We start from the raw sequence: 22,005 nt of genomic DNA, 5'->3' as shown, positions 1-22,005 counted from the left end.
TGCCTTCCAAATGAAACCGGAGCCACTAAAGACTGTACAGCCAGTGAAGGGATTTACGACAGCTGCAAAGCTCAAGATAACACCCAGAAAGATTTGGGGGTAAAGCGAAAAATTATAAAAAAAAAAATATTTGTTTTTCTTGTACTCTTTTCATTCCGTGTCTGGGTGCGGGGCAACCAATGAGATTAAATCTAACTTATAAAGAGCCGGCAGATCGCGTTGTGCTGTTATAGACAGCAGAAGGAGAAGACTTTAGAGTCTATTTAGTGGCGTTGTTAGGGGCTGGGGGCAGAGAGGGCAATGGCACTCCTACAATGTATTGTGACCCCCCCCAACTTAAAAGGCGATGTCAGAGGAGCAGGGCCGTGGCGGAAGATCGTAGATCTCCAGTTTATACAGACCTGAAGGAGATGCTGCAGCTTCCCTCCGGCTGAACGCCATCAGTCAGCTTGTTTTATTTGAAAGACATCCATGCAATTATCTTTCCTGCTGTTCTGCTTCAAGTAACATAAACCTGCTTGGCGCACACGGACAATATAAATATGGAACCCGAAGAACAATAAAGAGGTGAAAGGGAGATCCCATTTAACTTCTACTACATCTGCTGTGAGGCTCTACCACCTCCCTCTTAATGGCGGAACACATCTAAACTTCTAATTGCAGACTGTGAGCTCTCGTTCTGACGTCTCTTTACTGAAATACTGCACTCCATGACTGTCTCTACTTATAGGGAAAAGAAAAACCGTTGGTGCGCTAAGCTGGTCCCAGGCTCAGATAATACAAATATATAATACGAGGCCTACCAAACAGGTGCGAGCGCCCTGCAAATACAGCGTATACCAAAACAAAAACTGTCTGCGCCTCGCACCCTAATAAAGTTGGCAACAAATATATAAACATAATATAAATGAGAGGTTTTGGTTATATGAATTGGCCAAAGCATAATTAAGCTCACCCGCCATGTCAAGGCGCACTCTCAATAGGGTGAGAACCTACTCTCACCTCCTACATAGCGGGCACACAAAGCAGTTTATACGGCTACCAAAACCTTATTAATGTGTTGGGGGAGGTGCCATTACACCTCCTCCCCATTAACCCCTGGACAGCCGCTACTTATTTTTCTCTCTACTTATAGTATAGAGAATAAAGATAATAGTGTGTCAGCCTATAGAGTAAGACCCGGGGCCCTCGGCTCCTGCTGATAACATTATCTCCCGTCACCCTCTGGGCCGGTTCTCATGCTGACCGATATTTAACCCTATTCTGTGCGGGGGATGGAAGTGAGATTGTGTGTTTTGGCTCTCTGTGGGTGGAGGAAAACAACAAGAAGTGAAAGAAAGTCGACATGATGTCAACAACCAAGACTGCAGGGGGATTAGCTCAAATTGTAGAGCGCTCGCTTAGCATGCGAGAGGTAGCGGGATCGATGCCCGCATCCTCCAGTAATAGTTTTTTTTTTGTCTCACAGCACATAAAATATGTTATCATAAATACATATAATACACATAATATAATTGAAGTAGCCGCATCCACGGGTACCACTAGCCACTTTACAGAAAACCATTCCCTCCGGTTCTTCATGGATTGAAATGTTTCCAGTAAATTGGGCTCCGATAACAGAGCGAGATAATACGCAGCTGCCTGAAAGTATTGTATTATGCGGCAAACATTAAAAAATGTAAAACATGAAAAAACACATATTTTACAAATGTATTTTTAATCAGATGCTAGTAATGAAAAAGTTGAAGTCCTCCTCTATGGCAATGGTCTGTCGCCAGCGTCTGCGCGTTTGCCTCACATGCGAGCGGTCCTCTGTTCAAAACTGGGCCGAAACAGTAAGTTTTTCATTTTAATTTTCCTATTTTCATTACAGGTTCAGACAGAGGAAATACTCAGCTATTCTCCATCATCTTCCTACGCGGCAGACCGGGGCCGACTCGCTGCTGTTAGCCTCGTTTACAGGGTTTGAACTGGGTGGAGAGCAGCATGTGGAATGGATGTGTATTTGTATTTATTAATAACTGCATCCAGCGCTTCACAGCATCAGAAAAGCAGATCTTTACGGGAGGCTCGGAGAAATGACTAATGTGATCACTCGATGAGAAAACCACGCCAGACTTCAAGCAGCAGAGTGGCGCAGCGGAAGCGTGCTGGGCCCATAACCCAGAGGTCGATGGATCGAAACCATCCTCTGCTAGATTATTTTTTTTTCCTGTCATATTATTTATAAAGTATTTTAAAGACTTAAAGACTTAAAGTGAAAAGTGGTAAGTAAAAAGTTAATGGCTGGGAAGGAGCGCTACCATCAATGTCTGGCTCAGTGTAAAGTGATGGGAGTTATGCTGCACCATATCTGTTCAGTAAATGTTATTTATTTAAACGTAATTAATTTATTTATAAGTTAATAATTTATTTTTTTAGATTCCTAGTTTTCTTCCAGTTTACAAATTTGTGAAAAAAATATTCTTGCCAGCATTACTTTTGTGTGTGTGGGGGCCACATACAGGATCCACGCCGGGTGTCAAATACTCTAGGTACGCCCCTGGGAAGGAGTGGAAAGACGGGAAGGAGGGAAAGTATATCTTGTAACTTCTAACTTTTCTGTTTCCTTTGTTATATTACACCGGGGTATGAGCTGCTGGAGCAAGTGCCCCAGGGGCTATATTGTTGTTATATTGTTGTTATATTGTTGTTATATTGCTGTTATATTGTTGTTATATTGCTGTTATATTGTTGTTATATTGCTGTTATATTGTTGTTATATTGTTGTTATATTGTTGTTATATTGCTGTTATATTGTTGTTATATTGTTGTTATATTGTTGTTATATTGCTGTTATATTGTTGTTATATTGCTGTTATATTGTTGTTATATTGTTGTTATATTGTTATCAGATTTCTTCTCCCATTAAAAGTAACTTTATAATTCTATGTATGAAAAAAAAACTGCCCTTCGAGTCAGAAGTGAATCAGCAACCTAAGGATGTCTGAGAGTCACCTACAGTCCCCCCCGCAACCAGCTGAGGTATCGAAACAATACGGGGGACAGGTTCCGGAGTGATGTCGGTAACCATGACAACACGAAACCGGACTTTGGGCAGTAGTGATGGGAAGTTTGGATCAGTAAAGTGAATCGGATCATTCGAGTCGTTCATTGAAATGATCCGATTCATGATCCGATTCTTCGGATCACTCAGTTGGCCCCGATTGGCCCCGCCCCTTTCACTACAGGATTTGCCCCCAGGATTTAGATTGCCCTTAGTTTGCCCCCCTTTACCTCTAACTGCACCTTAAGTTAACTTCATTAAATTAATTAAATTAACCCTAAAGACCCCATTACTGCCCCTAAAAGCATCAGCGTGGTGTTTGACAGCAATGGCAGCCTCCAGGTCTGGAAATAAAGGGGGTTTATTGGGGCAAAACGGGATAAAACCAGCACCAATATTGTGTCTGCTACTGCGATACACAGCGGGACGAGGTAATCGTTATGGAGCGTGATGGCGTTTAAGGGGCTGCCTCCCATAAGAGCCGTACATGCTATGTGCATGCGCTGACATGTTAGTCTGAACACTCTACTGCGACATTTGACCCTTTAAGGACAATGGGTTGTCCATAAACCCATTAATGGCAATGCATTGTGAGCCTGTACATGTATGAGCTTTGTCAGGAGGGTGAGGACGGGGGTTTAATCTTTCTCGAGACTGTCAATGATGGAGAAGTCTCTTAGCTGAGAATCGGCCCGCGATAGTCTCGCTCAGTGACCCGTTCCATGCCCGGGATCGTGATAACACACCAGGGCGGCCATTCTTGTGAAAATGAGTGAAAAGGGCAAATAACCAGCACTGGAAATAACTGAATACTGGCCTCATACCTCATAGGGCCATTATTGGGCATACGGCACATGTAAGGGGTCTGGACCGATATTTTTTGTTGTTCATCGGGAGAAAGCCTGCGTTTATATAGTAACCCCCCCCCGCCATATCCCGGTAGATCAGTCCGGCCCAGAATGTCGCAAATTCAGTTTGTTAAAAGAATGGGAGATGTAAGCAAAAAATGCAATAAAGGGGAGGAAATAAAGGCCAAAGGGTGCTGGGTGTATTGCGAAGGGTAATTATTTTCTTTCAAATGTTACAACACGTGAAGAACATCTGTCTGAAATATGGAAAGCTCATGTGATATTAAATTTCTTGGAATACGCTGAGGAGATCGCTGCTGCTACAAAAAGAAGACATTCCCTGCAGAGAAAAGCAAGGCCGTCCCTGGGTGGGCTTGAACCACCAACCTTTCGGTTAACAGCCGAACGCGCTAACCGATTGCGCCACAGAGACAAGGATGTGAGATGCTGTGAGAGGCTGTGAGATGCTGTGAGATGCTGTGAGAGGCTGTGAGATGCTGTGAGAGGCTGTGAGAGGCTGTGCTGCGCTTCACCATTTCATGTTTTATAAAAGTTTGAAGAAGAGATGACACAATTATTCTCCATTATCTTCTTACGCTGCAGACCGGGGCCGACTCGCTGCTGTTAGTCCCGTTTACAGGGTTTGAACTGGTTATATTTTCTTTTCTTCTTGTCCCACAGCATGTTTCTTTATACAAATAATACACATTATATAATTGAAGTAGCCGCATCCACGGGTACCACTAGCCACTTTACAGAAAACTATTCCCTCCGGCTCTTCATGGATTAATGTGTTTCCAGTAAATTGGGCTCCGATAACAGAGCGAGATAATATGCAGCTGCCTGAAATCATTATATTATGGGGCTAACGCAAAAAAAAAATTTTTCAAATGGATTTTTAATCAGTTTACCTCTATTTTTCCTCTATGGCAATGGTTTAATGTCGCTAACACCCCAAATAAATAAACATTTTAAAAAACTTCAACGAAAAGCTGTAGCCCTACCATTGCCCTCTCCCCCGTAAACAGTTGGACAACTAGATTTGAAAACCCACCGTTCCAGAGGCCCCTTGGAATCATGGGTGAGACGGGGTTCCCATCCAGTATCTGGTTTCTGTAGTGTAGCGGTTATCACGTTCGCCTCACACGCGAAAGGTCCCCGGTTTGAAACCGGGCAGAAACAATGTGTTTATTTTTAATGTTCCCGTTTTCAAATCGGGTTCAGACCGGGGCCGACTTGGTGCTCCTAGCCCCGTTTACAGGGTTGGGACTGGGAGGAGAGCAGCATGTGGAATGTGTGTGTATTTGTATACATTCATTGGTGTATCCAGCCCTTTACAGTATCACACAAGCATCTCTTGGAGGAAGCAGCAGAGTGGTGCAGCGGAAGCGTGCTGGGCCCATAACCCAGAGGTCGATGGATCGAAACCATCCTCTGCTAAATGCTTTTTTTTTTTTTTTTTCGTGATTGGGTTTTACAAAAGGAACACCATATTTCTTGGCGTATTATTCATAAAGTATTTTAGATATAAGTGCAAGACTTCCAAGTGAAAAGCGATAAGTAAAAGGTAATAAGTCAACGGCCGCCTAACACAGACCCGCAGTTTCCCCCTGTGGTGCCTTCCTGGGCGGGGAAAGAGTTTTCTCACACAGTGCCCGGTGCCACAGCAGTGAGCTGCAGGCACGCGTTAGACGGCATAGACGTCTGCGAAGCCCCAGTGCTGCTCGGCCAGTCCCCGGACCAATAAAATCTGCAAGAGAGGTAAGGGGGTGCGGGAAAGTGAATGAGAAACCAAGCTTTCCCTCTCTCTCTTAGCCAAAAGACCAAGAAGCAAGGCTTACCCCAATTTTTTTATTTTATTGAAGATCGAGGTCAATGCTTCGCTGCGAAGGAAAAATAAAAAAGCGCCAAGTGCCAAAGTGCCGTAAGGCCACAGTGGACACCAGGTCCCCTTCTTCATTTTCTTCGGGGGTTGCACTTTCTTCGGGGGTTGATCTTCTTGGTCCCTCTCCACGCAAATAATTGGGACCACTGGAATACTCTATTACAGCCTTGCTGTTTTGTAATAATAAATCAAATAGTGTGAAACTACATACAAAAAGCGCGCCCCGAGGATGTCCAAGCCCTTTGGCTAGTGTGGTAAAAAACTTTTCCCGTATTCACTGCACACCGAGCCAAAAGGCAGGGGCCAGCGCAGAAAAAAACTAAAGACGCATAGAGGAGTCCGAGACATGACATGTGAAAGGAGAAGCGCGTTTAATACTTACACCTTGCACACAGCGCCCAATCCTAGACCAGAAACTGCAAATCTAAAACAACCCCAAGAACTGGTTTCATTAAGGAAACAATCACCACCAACCTCCAAGAGCCTTTCAACAGAGTGGCGGTGAGTTACGACCAGCATGCATCACACTATATGTAAAACACAATATGCAGATCAAATGCACATTAGATATAACAGAAAACCACAGCAACTTACACAATCCTGCCATCAGAACCAACAATATTGGTCGGACGAGCAAGCGGTGGAGGGAAACTGGCATTTAAAGAACTCTGGGTGTCGCGGTGTCGCGGTGTCGTTACCCTGTACCTCTGATCAGGTACATGGTGACTTAAACATAAATGTGAGCGGAGGAACCGGATATTGCACTGTGATTGGTGTCTGTTGTCACCTGCTGGAAATATGTAATGCAATCCAGGGGTCCACTGTCTGTAATGAAAAATACAGTCTCCAGGTGCCCCCCAAGTCCCAACCATATATAAAGGGGGAAAGACATACAGTCTATTTTTACAACCGCTTTCCATTATAATTGAAGTAGCCGCACTCACATGTGCCACCAGCCGCCCTCTCCAACCCAGATCCATCCTCTTTCTTCTCCCATCTGGGTCGGCATATGTGGGAATGTCTAGGTATGGGGATGTCTCAACTGGTTTGGGGTCTTCCGTTATGAATCTATAATTACTCCACTATTAGTCAATAACAGAATTGTTTCTGGTCACTGGCCCCTGCCTGCTCATGGTTAATAAATAGGACATTAACGCGATCACCTGGTGGGACCGTGCCGACATCTACTGCGCCCTCTCCTTATCTGCTTTGTCCAGAGCTTAGAAATGGCCGCCAGATACTTTTACTGCATTACCCTGAGTTGGTCAGCTGGATATCTCAGAAAAAACTCTGCACCCGGGGGATTAGCTCAAATGGTAGAACGCTCGCTTAGCATGCGAGAGGTAGCGGGATCGATGCCCGCATCCTCCATAAACATTTTCAGTTCTTCTTGTCCCACAGCACATTTATTATTTTATTATTATATCTGATTTTAACTTATATCTGATAACTTATTACTACTTATAATACTCATAATATAAAGTAGCCAAATTCACATCTGACACTAGCCACTTTACAGAAAACTATTTCCACTAAACTGGGCTCCAGTAACAGACGTAGATAATATGCACCATTTTTGTATAAATTTAGTTGTAAGCAGAAACCCTTAAAGCAAAAACTGGTAAGCGAAAAGTTAATTGGCAGGAAGGAGTTGGAAGTCCCGCAACAGGAGAGCGAACGATCATAAGGTGGCAAATTCAGAGCTATTTAACCAGGGGGCCACACTCTGGAGTATTGGTCAGGGTTGTAGGACATCCAATGAGACATTTTTTCTAATATCCTGGGCCTTCCTAAAGTTGTGGAAGGAGGCGTCAGACTCTTCCACCCCGAGCTCTTGATAATTTGATTGCAATAAAGAAGTGAATGATAAGCTTCCTCATAGGGTGGGGGAGGGGATCCGGAAACATATGAAGAAGTGCAATTTCAGGGAGAATTTCCAGCCCGATGTGTAATATAGATTGTAGAATAGCACAGAGGTTTCAGCACCGGACAGCTCCACCATACACGGAGCAAGGTTCCTCCAGCATAGATCTGAGTGACCCTTGAGCATAAATCACAGCCTTGCGGGGGTTAAGTACAGTGACAACAATTGTTTTTGGACATAAAAGTGATTAATGCAATAGTGATTCCCCTCTCATCATCTCCTCTGACTCAAGCCAAGCGTCACCTGAGAGTTCCTGTTGTAATTCCCTCTCCCCGGCCGGCGTGTGGGGGGCTCGCGAGCAGAGAGGTGAGAGATAAGAGTAGATTACCAGGGTGAAATCACCCCTACAATTTCCGGTGCTAATTGTCAAAGTGCGATTATCGACCGCAGACTGGGAAGTCTTTTAGGGGTGAAAGAGGGTTGGAATTTAGCAGATGGCGTATTTGTAGATATTTATAAAAATCATGCCGTGGAATGTCGTGGTTGTCTGACAATTGTGAAAAGAAATAAATACCCCAATTTAGTAGCTGCAGCCCTGCCGCTGCCTTCAGCCTCTGTGGTGCGCCGATTGTTAGCGCTTGTTGGCTACTCGACTACGGTCCCATTAATTTCAGAATAGATCCCCTCCCGCAGGGTTTATTTTTTGTATTAAGTTTCATATCAAATGATGAACTTTATAATTCCAGCATTAAAAAAAAACACCATGTCCTTCGAGCCGGAATCGAACCAGCGACCTAAGGATGTCTGGGAATCGCCTACAGTCCTCCGCTCTACCAGCTGAGCTATCGAAGGATTGAGGTTGGGCTTTTCCTAAGGCAGTGCAGAGTCTCAGCATACGGGGCTCACACCCGAATAATGTGGGTAACCATGACAACATGTAACCGAAAAATGGGCAGCCCAGGAAAGCCGGTATGTGAACCCAGTCTATTCACCAGCTGCAAACATGGATTTACTGCAGGAAGCGCTTGTCCACCCAACACATTTTTATTATTACTGTCACACACCCATGATGTAATAAATGAATTTACTGAGATTGAGTCGGGTATTTTACACGCTGCCTTCCAAATGAAACCGGAGCCACTAAAGACTGTACAGCCAGTGAAGGGATTTAAGACAGCTGCAAAGCTCAAGATAACACCCAGGAAGATTTGGGGGTAAAGCGAAAAATTATAAAAAAAAAATATTTGTTTTTCTCATACTCTTTTTGTTCCGTGTCCGGGTGCGGGGCAACCAATGAGATTAAATCTAATTTATAAAGAGCCGGCAGATCGCGTTGTGCTGTTATAGAGGAGCAAGACAAATAATTACCAATAATATTAAAACTACCAATAACTCAAAGAGACGGCAGAAGGAGAAGACTTTAGAGTCTATTTAGTGGCGTTGTTAGGGGCTGGGGGCAGAGAGGGCAATGGCGCTCCTACAATGTATCGCGGCCCCAACTTAAAAGGCGATGTCAGAGGAGCAGGGCCGTGGCGGAAGATCCTAGATCTCCGCTTTATACAGACCTGAAGGAGATGCTGCAGCTTCCCTCAAACGCCATCAGTCAGCTTGTTTTATTTGAAAGACATCCATGCAATTATCTTTCCTGCTGTTCTTCTTCAAGTAACATAAACCTGCTTGGCGCACACGGACAATATAAATATGGAACCCGAAGAACAATAAAGAGGTGAAAGGGAGATCCCATTTAACTTCGACTACATCTGCTGTGAGGCTCTACCACCTCCCTCTTAGTGGCGGAACACATCTAAACTTCTAATTGCAGACTGTGAGCTCTCGTTCTGACGTCTCTTTACTGAAATACTGCACTCCGTGACTGTCTCTACTTATAGGGAAAAGAAAAACCATTGGTGCGCTAAGCTGGTCCCAGGCTCAGATAATACAAATATATAATACGAGGCCTACCAAACAGGTGCGAGCGCCCTGCAAATACAACGTATACAAAAACAAAAACTGTCTGCGCTTCTTACCCTAATAAAGTTGGCAACAAATATATAAACATAATATAAATGAGAGGTTTTGGTTATATGAATTGGCCAAAGCATAATTAAGCTCACCCGCCACGTCAAGGCACACTCTCAATAGGGTGAGAACCGACTCTCACCTCCTACATAGCGGGCACACAAAGCGGTTTATACGGCTACCAAAACCTTATTAATGTGTTGGGGGAGGGGCAATTACACCTCCTCCCCATTAACCCCTGGACAGCCTCTACTTATTTTTCTCTCTACTTATAGTATAGAGAATAAAGATAATAGTGTGTCAGCCTATAGAGTAAGACCCGGGGCCCTCGGCTCCTGCTGATAACATTATCTCCCGTCACCCTCTGGGCCGGTTCTCATGCTGACCGATATTTAAACATATTCTGTGCGGGGGATGGAAGTGAGATTGTGTGTTTTGGCTCTCTGTGGGAGGAGGAAAACAGCAAGAAGTAAAAGAAAGTCAACATGATGTCAGCAAACAAGACCACAGGGGGATTAGCTCAAATGGTAGAGCGCTCGCTTAGCATGCGAGAGGTAGCGGGATCGATGCCCGCATCCTCCAGTTATATTTTCTTTTCTTCCTGTCCCACAGCATGTTTCTTTATACAAATAATACACATAATATAATTGAAGTAGCCGCATCCACGGGTACCACTAGCCACTTTACAGAAAACCATTCCCTCCGGTTCTTCATGGATTAATGTGTTTCCAGTAAATTGGGCTCCGATAACAGAGCGAGATAATACGCAGCTGCCTGAAAGTATTGTATTATGCGGCAAACACTAAAAAATGTAAAACATGAAAAAACACATATTTTACAAATGTATTTTTAATCAGATGCTAGTAATGAAAAAGTTGAAGTTCTCCTCTATGGCAATGGTCTGTCGCCAGCGTCTGCGCGTTTGCCTCACATGCGAGCGGTCCTCTGTTCAAAACTGGGCCGAAACAGTAAGTTTTTCATTTTAATTTTCCTGTTTTCATTACAGGTTCAGACAGAGGAAATACTCAGCTATTCTCCATCATCTTCCTGCGCGGCACCGGGGCCGACTCGCTGCAGTTAGCCTCGTTTACAGGGTTTAAACTGGGAGGAGAGCAGCATGTGGAATGGATGTGTATTTGTATTTATTAATCGGTGTATCCAGCGCTTTACAGCATCAGAAAAGCAGATCTTTACGGGAGGCTCGGAGAAATGACTAATGTGATCACTCGATGAGAAAACCACGCCAGACATCAAACAGCAGAGTGGCGCAGCGGAAGCGTGCTGGGCCCATAACCCAGAGGTCGATGGATCGAAACCATCCTCTGCTAGATTATTTTTTTTTCCTGTCATATTATTTATAAAGTATTTTAAAGACTTAAAAGTGAAAAGTGGTAAGTAAAAAGTTAATGGCTGGGAAGGAGCGCTACCATCAATGTCTGGCTCAGTGTATAGTGATGGGAGTTATGCTGCACCATATCTGTTCAGTAAATGTTATTTATTTAAACGTAATTAATTTATTTATAAGTTCATAATTTATTTTTTTTCAGATTCCATGTTTTCTTCCAGTTTACAAATTTGTGAAAAAAATATTCTTGCCAGCATTACTTTTGTGTGTGTGGGGGGGCCACATACAGGATCCGCGCCGGGTGTCAAATACTCTAGGTACGCCCCTGGGAGTGGAAAGACGGGAAGGAGGGAAAGTATATCTTGTAACTTCTAACTTTTCTGTTACCTTTGTTATATGACACCGGGGTATGCGCTGCTTGAGCAAGTGCCCCAGGGGCTATATTGCTGTTATATTGCTGTTATATTGTTGTTATATTGTTGTTATATTGTTGTTATATTGCTGTTATATTGTTGTGATATTGTTGTTATATTGTTGTTATATTGTTGTTATATTGTTATCATATTTCTTCTCCCATTAAAAGTAACTTTATAAATCTATGTATGAAAAAAAAAACTGCCCTTCGAGTCAGAAGTGAATCAGCAACCTAAGGATGTCTGAGAGTCACCTACAGTCCCCCCCTCAACCAGCTGAGCTATCGAAACAATACGGGGGACAGGTTCCGGAGTAATGTCGGTAACCATGACAACACGAAACCGGACTTTGGGCAGTAGTGATGGGAAGTTCGGATCAGTAAAGTGAATCGGATCATTTCAAGTTGTTCATTGAAATGATCCGATTCATGATCCGATTCTTCGGATCACTCAGTTGGCCCCGATTGGCCCCGCCCCTTTCATTACAGTCAATGAACCCTCCTGCCCGCCTACTCTGGTGATGTCACTGAAGGCAGAGAGTCGTTCAGAGATTCGGATCTTACAGAGAATATCACTGACACCATACTTTTATAAATAAATACATTAATAATCTTCACTGCTCCCAGGATTTAGATTCCCCTCAGTTTGCCCCCCTTTACCTCTAACTGCACCTTAAGTTAACTTCATTAAATTAATTAAATTAACCCTAAAGACTCCATTAACCATAACTGCCCCTAAAAGCATCAGTGTGGTGTTTGACAGCAATGGCAGCCTCCAGGTCTGGAAATAAAGGGGGTTTATTGGGGCAAAACGGGATAAAACCAGCACCAATATTGTGTCTGAAACTGCGATACACAGCGGGACGAGGTAATCATTATGGAGCGTGATGGCATTTAAGGGGCTGCCTCCCATAAGAGCCGTACATGTTATGTGCATGCGCTGACATGTTGGTCTGAACACTCTACTGTGACATTTGACCCTTTAAGGACAATGGGTTGTCCTTAAACCCATTAATGGTAATGCATTATGAGCCTGTACATGAATGGGCTTTGTCAGGAGGGTGAGGACGGGGGTTTAATCTTTCTCAAGAGGTCTCTTAGTTGAGAATCGGCCCGCGATAGTCTCGCTCAGTGACCCTTTCCCTGCCCGGGATCGTGATAACACACCAGGACGGCCATTCTTGTGAAAATGAGTGAAAAGGGCAAATAACCAGCACTGGAAATAACTGAATACTGGCCTCATACGTCATAGGGCCATTATTGAGCATACGGCACATGGAAGGGGTCTGGACCGATATTTTTTGTTGTTCAGGATCGGGAGAAAGCCTGCGTTTATATAGTAACCCCCCCCCAATATCCCGGTAGACCGGTCCGGCCCGGAATGTCACAAATTCAGTTTGTTAAAAGAATGGGAGATGTAAGCAAAAAATGCAATAAAGGGGAGGAAATAAAGGCCAAAGGGTGCTGGGTGTATTGCGAAGGGTAATCATTTTCTTTCAAATATTACAACATGTGGAGAACATCTGTCTGAAATATGGAAAGCTCATGTGATATAAAATCTCGGAATACGCTGAGGAGATTGCTGCTGTTACAGAAAGAAGACATTCCCTGCAGAGAAAAGCAAAGCCGTCCCTGGGTGGGCTTGAACCACCAACCTTTCGGTTAACAGCCGAACGCGCTAACCGATTGCGCCACAGAGACAAGGCTGTGAGATGTGGTGCTGCGCTTCACCATTTCACGTTTTATAAAAGTTTGAAGAAGAGATGAAACAAACAACTATTCTCCATTATCTTCTTACGCTGCAGACCGGGGCCGACTCGCTGCTGTTAGTCCCGTTTACAGGGTTTGAACTGGTTATATTTTCTTTTCTTCTTGTCCCACAGCATGTTTCTTTATATAAATAATACACATAATATAATTGAAGTAGCCGCATCCACGGGTACCACTAGCCACTTTACAGAAAACTATTCCCTCCAGTTCTTCATGGGTTAATGTGTTTCCAGTAAATTGGGCTCCAATAACAGAGCGAGATAATACGCAGCTGCCTGAAATCATTATATTATGGGGCTAACGCAAAAAAAATTTTTTAAAGTGAAAACCACATATTTTCAAATGTATTTTTAATCAGTTTACCTCTATTTTTCCTCTATGGCAATGGTTTAATGTCGCTAACACCCTAAATAAATAAACATTTTAAAAAACTTCAACGAAAAGCTGTAGCCCTACCATTGCCCTCTCCCCCGTAAACAGTTGGACGACTAGATTTGAAAACCCACCGGTCCAGAGGCCCCTTGGAATCCTGGGGGAGACAGGGCTCCCATCTAGTAACTGGTTTCTGTAGTGTAGTGGTTATCACGTTCGCCTCACACGCGAAAGGTCCCCGGTTCGAAACCGGGCAGAAACATTATGTATTTCTTTTTAATGTTCCTGTTTTCAAATCGGGTTCAGACCAGGGCAGACTTGCTGCTCTTAGCCTCGTTTACAGGGTTGGAACTGGGAGGAGAACAGCATGTGATGTGTGTGTATTTGTATTTATGAGTAAGTGTATCATCTAGACTACAAAACCACCTCCCACCTGAAGCAGCAGAGTGGCGCAGCGGAAGCGTGCTGGGCCCATAACCCAGAGGTCGATGGATCGAAACCATCCTCTGCTAAATACTTTTTTTTTTTTTTTTCGTGATTGGGTTTTACAAAAGGAACACCATATTTCTTGTCATATTATTCATAAAGTATTTTAGATATAACTGCAAGACTTCCAAGTGAAAAGCGATAAGTAAAAGGTAATAAGTCAACGGCCGCCTAACACAGACCCGCAGTTTCCCCCTGTGGTGCCCGTGCTCCCCCTGGGCGGGGAAAGAGTTTTCTCACACAGTGCCCGGTGCCACAGCAGTGAGCTGCAGGCACGCGTTAGACGGCATAGACGTCTGCGAAGCCCCAGTGCTGCTCGGCCAGTCCCCGGACCAATAAAATCTGCAAGAGAGGTAAGGGGGTGCGGGAAAGTGAATGAGAAACCAAGCTTTCCCTCATTAATAATCTTCACTGCCCCCAGCATTTAGATTCCTCTCAGTTTGCCCCCCTTTACCTCTAACTGCACCTTAAGTTAACTTTATTAAATTCATTAAATTAACCCTCAGTCCTCAGCATTAAATTAACCCTAAACACCCCATTAACCATAACTGCCCCTAAAAGCATCAGCGTGGTGTTTGACAGCAATGGCAGCCTGCAGGTCCGGAGATAAAGGGGGTTTATTGGGGCAAAACGGGATAAAACCAGCACCAATATTGTGTCTGAAACTGCGATACACAGCGGGACGAGGTAACAGTTTGTTAAAAGAATGGGAGATGTAAGCAAAAAATGCAATAAAAGGGAGGAAATAAAGGCCAAAGGGTGCTGGGTGTATTGCGAAGGGTAATTATTTTCTTTCAAATGTTACAACATGTGAAGAACATCCGTCTGAAATATGGAAAGCTCATGTGATATTAAATTTCTTGGAATACGCTGAGGAGATCGCTGCTGTTACAGAAAGAAGACATTACCTGCAGAGAAAAGCAAAGACGTCCCTGGGTGGGCTTGAACCACCAACCTTTCGGTTAACAGCCAAACGCGCTAACCGATTGCGCTACAGAGACGAGGATGTAAGAATCCATGCTGCGCTTCACCATTTCACATGTCTTATAAACGTTTGAAGAAGCGATGAAACAAACAACTATTCTCCATTATCTTCTTCCTCTGCAGACCGGGGCCGACTCGCTGCTGTTAGTCCCGTTTACGGGGTTTGACCTGGTTGGAGACGGGCAGGTGACATGTATGTGTATTAGTATTTAGCGAAATAGCACAGAGCATGGGGGATTAGCTCAAATGGTAGAGCGCTCGCTTAGCATGCGAGAGGTAGCGGGATCGATGCCCGCATCCTCCAGTTATATTTTCTTTTCTTCCTGTCCCACAGCATGTTTCTTTATACAAATAATACACATAATATAATTGAAGTAGCCGCATCCACGGGTACCGCTAGCCAGTTTACAGAAAACCATTCCCTCCGGTTCTTCATGGATTAATGTGTTTCCAGTAAATTGGGCTCCGATAACAGAGCGAGATAATACGCAGCTGCCTGAAATCATTATATTACGGGGCTAACGCTAAATTTTTTTTTACATTTTTAATCCTAGTTATGGCAGGAGATTTCAATTCAATTCCAGATATTAGCACGGACAAAATTGTAAGAAGAGGTGAGACCCTTGATCAAAGAATAGTAAGATCGGCTAAACGTTTAAGTCAGTTTTTCAAAAAAAAATAATCTTTATGATAACTGGAGAGTTTTTAATCCTACATTAAAGGAATTTACTCATTTTTCCACACCTCATGCCTCATATGCGCGCATAGATTTGATGATAGGAAACTGTTCTTTAATTAACAACACTAAAAAAATCCTCATTAAAGACGTATTATGGTCAGACCATAACGCTATTGTTTGTGAGACTTTTTCTAACAATCCGAAAAAACTCCCCAGAGATTGGAGTTTAAACCATTCCATTTTGAATAAACAACACCATATTCAATCTTTACAAAGATTAATAGACTTATATTTTCAAGAAAATGGTGATAAATTAATATCCCGATCCACTCTATGGTGCGCCTTTAAGAGCGTCGTTCGGGGTTATCTCATTAAAATCGGTAAAATAGAAAATAGTAAAAGAGGCCCAGAATTATCCACTCTGTATATTAATCTTTACAATCTCACCAAATTGAATAAATTATCTCCAACTAAATTTAGATCAAATAAGATTCAACATCTAAAGACAAAAATAAGAGATCTAGAATTTGACAAAATCAGTAGAAATCTTGAAAAATTAAAACAACGGTGGTATTTGAAAAATAACAGAGTGGATAAAGTACTAACTAACAGGCTGAAGAAAAAAACAAGCCAATAAGCGTATTTACAAGATTGTGGAAAATAATAGGATTTTTACCTCTCCAGAAACTATCGGGCAGGCCTTCAATAGATACTCTGCTACTTTATATAATCTGAACAACAATAGTAAACTAGAAGAAATTCAAGAGTATCTGAAAACAATACCTATATCTAAACTGAATAAAGATCAAATAAATCAATTGAATAAACCGATAGAAGAGTCAGAAGTTATTAAGATAATAGATAAGAGTAAGAACAATAAAAGCCCAGGCCCAGATGGGTTCAGCGGTCTCTTTTATAAAACATTTAAACGAGAGATTGTGACATATCTAATTGATTACTATATGAAAACATCCGGACCAAATAGGCTTCGTTCCTAATAGATATACGTATAACAACGTAAGACGTATTATTGATATTATAGACCTCGCTAATGTGGAGAGCAGACAAACTTGTCTATTGGCACTAGACGCTGAGAAAGCGTTCGATCGCATTAACTGGAACTTTATGTTCCAAACTTTCATTTCGTATGGACTGGAAAGGAATTTTCTCTCGGCAATAAAGGCTCTATATTCAAACCTTACTGGTAGAATAGTGGCTCAAGATATTAAATCCAATTGGTTTTATATTAATAACGGCACACGACAGGGATGTCCACTGTCACCAATGCTATACATATTAACCATTGAGATTTTGGCAACTATAATAAGGACTAATGAAAAGATAAAAGGTACGTCATATAAACATGAAGAACTAAAAATGTGTCTATATGCGGGCGATATCCTTCTGACTGTAGAAGATCCAGTTCGGTCCATTAAAGAATTATTAGAAACTATAAATAAATATGCACAAATTTCCAACTACAAATTAAATATAGACAAATCAGAAATTCTTTATTTAAATACATCTGGACAAATTAAGCATACAATACAAGGAGAATATAAATTTATAGAAGTATCACAGGAGTTAAATTATTTAGGCCTTAAATTAACAACAAAGGTACAAAATTTGATGGAAAGAAATTTCCTCTTTTGTATTAAAGAAACTAACTACTTGCGAAACAATTGGAATAATACTTTGAATTCATGGGTCGGTAGAATAAATATAATAAACTCATACATTCTCCCTAAATGGACGTACCTTTTTAGACACCTGCCTTTGAAAATGCCAGTCTCATGGCTGAATATGATACAAACTGCCTTTAATAAATTTATTAATCAGGGTAAAAAAACAAGACTGGGAATTAAATGAACAGAGGTGGTCTAAATTATCCTAGAATAGAGCGCGCATACGAGGCATGTATGATGTTACATATTAATAATATGCAATTAGAAACAAGTGTTACTCAACCATGGTACAAAATAGAACAATACCTTTCCGGCATTAAAAACTTATCCATAGGAGTATGGGAGTTCCAATCTAAATTGAAAACTAAGATTCTTATAGGAAATAACATTATTATCAAAGACATAATACAGGAATGGTTTAAAATTAAGAAAAAGCTTGGTCTTAAAGAAAAAATATTACATACAGCCCGACTGGATATTATAGAACTCAATCTTCCAGAAATATCGATGGTGAAGTGGAAAAGATTGGGCATTCTAAATCTTAAAGATATTTTGTCAGAAAACTCTATTAAACCATTTATACAATTAGTTCAGCAATTTAGTTTACCATCTACAGAAATATTCCCTTATTTAAGATTAAAACATTTTCTGAAATATGCCCTTTTTAAAGATGATTCGGATAATCAATTAAAATTGGGCCATATATTAAACGGAAAAGAAACCAAAAAAATACTGACAAAAATATATGAAGTGTTAAGAAAGATAGATGAAGAAGATCTTACTAAGGCTAGGTTTCCACTTGGGTTTTTGTCCGGCGTTTTTTTCTTGATGAAAAACGCCAGGAAAAACGCCAAGAAAACTGCCACTGCATTTACCTGCGTTTTGGCGTTTTTTCTGGAGTTTTTTCTGGCGTTTTAGCCTTTCTGTGGAAATTGCTTTTTTTGACCTTAGGCAGTTTTTCCAGCCTTTACAAGTTAGAAGTTTCACCCAGCTAAAAGGGATTAGGATAAATGGCAAGTATCTGCCCTCTCCTGATGTCATTTACTTGGTAGACCCTTTTGTCTCTTTTCTGTGGTTTGTAAGGCATGCTTTATTCCGAATGTCTGCTCCTCTGGGAAGATTGGCCCCAAATGATGGTGCAAATTGTTTGCTGTTGCTTTTGGCACGCAGGATCCGGTCGCGTATGTTTGTTTGTAACGGCATGTTTGTTCCAAATGGTGTAAAATTCAATATGAACCAGTCAAGGACTTTGTTTTGTGTGAAACTGTTTGTTTTCAGCCTATTTCTCGTAGGACACACAGATACTGGGTCCATCCTCTGCATTGTAACTGTGGAAAAAACACCATAAAAAACGCCAAGGCAATAAACCCACATGGCTTTTTCATGGCGTTTTTTCTCTCCCATAGACTTCTATTGGAGAAAAACGCCAAGATTTCTTGCAAAAAACGCCAGAGTGTCAACATGCTGCGATTTTGAAAAACTGCCACAGAGCCCAAAAAAGCAGAAAAACGCCAAAGAGGACTGAAAAAACGCCAAACAGAAAAACGCCAAGTGGAAATGGCATTTTGCGATTTCCTATTGAAGAACAGCTAACATCTGTCTGCAGCCGTTTTTCACTAAAAAAACGCCAGGTGGCGCTATTGGGGGTTTTAGCAAAAAAAACCAAATGGAAATCTAGCCAGAAAAAGGCAATTTTATACACATTTGGTGGTCATGCAGTATAATTAGCCAGATGTGGGATAAGGTTTTCGATTTTTTTTATAACACTCTCTAAATGTAAGATAAATAAATCTCCTGACATTGCCCTTTTACATTTACTTCCTTCTAATCTTTCTAAAGATAGGGAAATCTTATTAATCCATTTTCTAGCAGCTGCTAAAATTTTGATTGCTAGGTATTGGAAAGATAATCAAATTTTTTCCTGGATACAATTCATAAATTATAAAAACCTATACAGGGCCGGCGCTATAATGGGGCAGACTGGGGCAATTGCCCCAGGTGGCACTTTAGAAGGGGCGGCACTTTGCCGCCCCAAGCGCTTTTTTTTTTTTTTTTGAAGCGGAGGAGAGAGAGAGGGGCACCGAGTGGTTTTCGCTTACCCGCTCGGCTCCCCTCTCTCTCTCTCCTCTGCGGCGAGTCTCCCTGTTCGGTCTGCCGGCTTGTAATGCAGAGCGCCGGAAGTGACGTCAATTTCCGGCGCTCAGCATTACAAGCCGGCACCGTGGCAGAGCAGGGAGACTCGCCGCAGGACTGTTTAAAGGTAAGTACCGGGGGGGAATCGTAGATTATGGCGTCGGCGTAGTTTAAAATGCCCCCCCCGACGTCGGCGGCGGGGGGGGCGGCGTTTTAAACTTCGCCCCAGGCGGCGTTAAGTCTTCGGCCGGCCCTGAACCTATATGTCTAACTGAAGATAATTTATATATATATATATATATTCAATGAAGCATATATACTCGTATGAAACTTATGATGGATACTTTTTTTTATTCTTTTTTTGTTATGTATTACAAATCTTCTTTTCTTTGTTGACTGATCTTATTTTTTTTATGTCTATGAAATCAAATAAACAAAATGAAAAAAAAAAAAAAATTTAAAAGTGAAAAACCACATATTTTCAAATGTATTTTTAATCAGTTTACCTCTATTTTTCCTCTATGGCAATGGTTTAATGTCGCTAACAAAATTTTAGAAAACTTCAACGAGAAGCTGCAGCCCTACCATTGCCCTCTCTCCCGTAAACAGTTGGATGACTATGTTCTTTCCCTTGATATGAAAGATTTGAAAACCCACCGGTCCAGAGGCCCCTTCGAATCCTGGGTGAGACAGGGTTCCCACCCAGTATCTGGTTTCTGTAGTGTAGTGGTTATCACGTTCGCCTCACACGCGAAAGGTCCCCGGTTCGAAACCGGGCAGAAACATTATGCATTTCTTTTTAATGTTCCTGTTTTCAAATCGGGTTCAGACCAGGGCCGACTTGGTGCTCTTAGCCTCGTTTACAGGGTTGGAACTGGGAGGAGAACAGCATGTGAAATGTGTGTGTATTTGTATTGATTAGTAAGTGTATCAAGACTACAAAACCATCACCCACATATAGCAGCAGAGTGGCGCAGCGGAAGCGTGCTGGGCCCATAACCCAGAGGTCGATGGATCGAAACCATCCTCTGCTAATTTTTTTTTTTTCGTGTTTGGGTTTGTGTTTTACAAAAGGAACACCATATTTCTTGTCATATTATTTATAAAGTATTCTAGATATAAGTGCAAGACTTCCAAGTGAAAAGTGATAAGTAAAAAGTTAATGGGTGGGAAGGAGCAGTAGCGTACCAAAAGGGGGGCTGTCAGCGGCCGCCTAACACAGACCCGCAGTTTCCCCCGGTGGTGCCCGTGCTCCCCCTGGGCGGGGAAAGAGTTTTCTCACACAGTGCCCGGTGCCACAGCAGTGAGCTGCAGGCACGCGTTAGACGGCATAGACGTCTGCGAAGCCCCAGTGCTGCTCGACCAGTCCCTGGACCAATAAAATCTGCAAGAGAGGTAAGGGGGTGCAGGAAAGTGAATGGGCAACCAAGCTTTCCCTCTCTCTCTTAGCCAAAAGACGAAGAAGCAAGGCTTACCCCAATTTTTATTGAAGCCCCGAGGTCAGTGCTTCGCTGTGAAGGAAAAATAAAAAAGCGCTGTAAGGCCACAGTGGACACCAGGTCCCCTTCTTCATTTTCTTCGGGGGTTGCACTTTCCTCCCAGGGCATAAGGCCTGCAGGAGGGCCGGATCTTCTTGGTCCCTCCCCCCCGCAAGGATTGGGACCACTGGAATGCTCTAATGGGGTCAGACCCTTCCACCCCGAGCTATTGATAATTTGATTGCAATAAAGAAGTGAATGATAAGCTTCCTCGTAGGGTGGGGGAGGGGATCCGGAAACATATGAAGAAGTGCAATTTCAGGGAGAATTTCCAGCCCGATGTGTAATATAGATTGTAGAATAGCCCAGAGGTTTCAGCACCGGACAGCTCCACCATACATTGAGCAAGGTTCCTCCAGCATAGATCTGAGTGACCCTTGAGCATAAATCACAGCCTTGCGGGGGTTAAGTCCAGTGACAACAATTGTTTTTGGACAAAAAAGCGATTAATGCAATAGTGATTCCCCTCTCATCATCTCCTCTGACTCAAGCCAAGCGTCACCTGAGAATTCCCTCTCCCCGGCCGGCGTGTGGGGGGCTCGCGAGCAGAGAGGTGAGAGATAAGAGTAGATTACCAGGGTGAAATCACCCCTACAATTTCCGGTGCTAATTGGCAAAGTGCGATTATCGGCCGCAGACTGGGAAGTCTTTTAGGGGTGAAAGAGGGTTGGAATTTAGCAGATGGCGTATTTGTAGATATTTATAAAAATCATGCCGTGGAAAGTCGTGGTTGTCTGACAATTGTGAAAAGAAAGCAATACCCCAATTTAGTAGCTGCAGCCCTGCCGCTGCCTTCAGCCTCTGTGGTCCGCCGATTGTTAGCGGTTGTTGGCTATTCGACTACGGTCCCATTAATTTCAGAATAGATCCCCTCCCGCAGGGTTTATTTTTTGTATTATATTTTATATCAAATGATGAACTTTATAATTCATGCATTAA

The 22,005-nt window shown here is 42.6% G+C and overlaps 7 non-coding genes across 7 annotated transcripts; 5 read left to right on the top strand and 2 right to left on the bottom strand.

Moving 5' to 3' along the window:
• Nucleotides 1–4,253: 4,253 nt before the first annotated feature.
• TRNAN-GUU (transfer RNA asparagine (anticodon GUU)) lies at nucleotides 4,254–4,327 on the bottom strand. Its single transcript has one exon. It is a non-coding gene; the product is annotated as a tRNA-Asn (tRNA).
• Nucleotides 4,328–5,003: 676 nt separating this feature from the next.
• TRNAV-CAC (transfer RNA valine (anticodon CAC)) lies at nucleotides 5,004–5,076 on the top strand. Its single transcript has one exon. It is a non-coding gene; the product is annotated as a tRNA-Val (tRNA).
• A 3,333-nt stretch (nucleotides 5,077–8,409) lies between these two features.
• Nucleotides 8,410–8,495, bottom strand: TRNAY-GUA (transfer RNA tyrosine (anticodon GUA)). The gene is given in 2 exon segments: nucleotides 8,410–8,445; nucleotides 8,459–8,495. It is a non-coding gene; the product is annotated as a tRNA-Tyr (tRNA).
• Nucleotides 8,496–10,171: 1,676 nt separating this feature from the next.
• On the top strand, nucleotides 10,172–10,244 carry TRNAA-AGC (transfer RNA alanine (anticodon AGC)). Its single transcript has one exon. It is a non-coding gene; the product is annotated as a tRNA-Ala (tRNA).
• Nucleotides 10,245–13,750: 3,506 nt separating this feature from the next.
• TRNAV-CAC (transfer RNA valine (anticodon CAC)) lies at nucleotides 13,751–13,823 on the top strand. The gene has a single exon. It is a non-coding gene; the product is annotated as a tRNA-Val (tRNA).
• Nucleotides 13,824–15,262: 1,439 nt separating this feature from the next.
• Nucleotides 15,263–15,335, top strand: TRNAA-AGC (transfer RNA alanine (anticodon AGC)). The gene has a single exon. It is a non-coding gene; the product is annotated as a tRNA-Ala (tRNA).
• Nucleotides 15,336–20,240: 4,905 nt separating this feature from the next.
• TRNAV-CAC (transfer RNA valine (anticodon CAC)) lies at nucleotides 20,241–20,313 on the top strand. Its single transcript has one exon. It is a non-coding gene; the product is annotated as a tRNA-Val (tRNA).
• The last annotated feature ends 1,692 nt before the right edge of the window (nucleotides 20,314–22,005 follow it).

Source organism: Spea bombifrons, chromosome 3 (genome assembly GCF_027358695.1).
Source record: "Spea bombifrons isolate aSpeBom1 chromosome 3, aSpeBom1.2.pri, whole genome shotgun sequence".
Classification (NCBI taxonomy): domain Eukaryota; kingdom Metazoa; phylum Chordata; class Amphibia; order Anura; family Pelobatidae; genus Spea; species Spea bombifrons.
Note: the sequence above shows the minus strand (reverse complement) of the source record. Positions and strands in the feature narration are given on the sequence as shown.